Genomic DNA, 827 nt, shown 5'->3' on the forward strand with positions numbered 1-827 from the left:
AGCCTTTCGAACCTGTTGCACAGAAAACGGAGAAAGGCATGAAAGTATTTGCGACTTTTTTGTTGGAAAGGAGGAGGTAATTCAGCCACTTGTCTTTTGATAGGAGAAGACCAATCACGCACTAGACCTCAATTCAGGGACACAGGAGGAGACCCTTCAGTACCTAGAAACTGTTGTGGAGAAATATGTGAAGACTCTTCAGCCCCATAAACTGAAACTTTAGGAACACCATCTGATAATTCACCTTAGAAGCTTGTATCCCAAAGGCCTGAATATCGACTTCACCACCTTCAAAATCCCTCCATCGCTAGCCTTATCCGTTGTCCCTGCTCCCTGACCTGACCTACCCTGTCCATCTTCCCACTCACATATTTGCTTCATCTATCCAACTGACCAATCGTAAGAACCCCCTTCCTGCATCCAAATATTACCATTCCTCCTACCCTTTCCCGATCTGCACACCGCACTCTCTGCATCCTTCTGGGTTCCTTTCACCTCCCCAGCCCTGACATTGTGTCTTGGCCAGAAATGTAGACTTTCCTGTTGCTCTGATGCTGTCATACCTGCTGTGCCTTTCCAGTTTCACATCTATTGAGTGCCGAGTTTCACGTTGTGACCTACACAGCAACTTTGGATTTTTGATTTTCATAGATTTCTAAAAACATTATTTACTGGCACGCTGTTCCCACAACTTAACTACAAGGACTAGGTAACACATTGTTTGACATGTCTGCTTCTGTCTGCTTCGAACCGATTTCCTTTGGTTCAACCACACTTGTAAGTAACTCCTCTTATGCTACAGCTCATTCATACTATTTCCAGCATAC

This window comes from Chiloscyllium plagiosum, unplaced genomic scaffold (genome assembly GCF_004010195.1).
Source record: "Chiloscyllium plagiosum isolate BGI_BamShark_2017 unplaced genomic scaffold, ASM401019v2 scaf_3836, whole genome shotgun sequence".
NCBI classification, from domain to species: Eukaryota; Metazoa; Chordata; class Chondrichthyes; order Orectolobiformes; family Hemiscylliidae; genus Chiloscyllium; species Chiloscyllium plagiosum.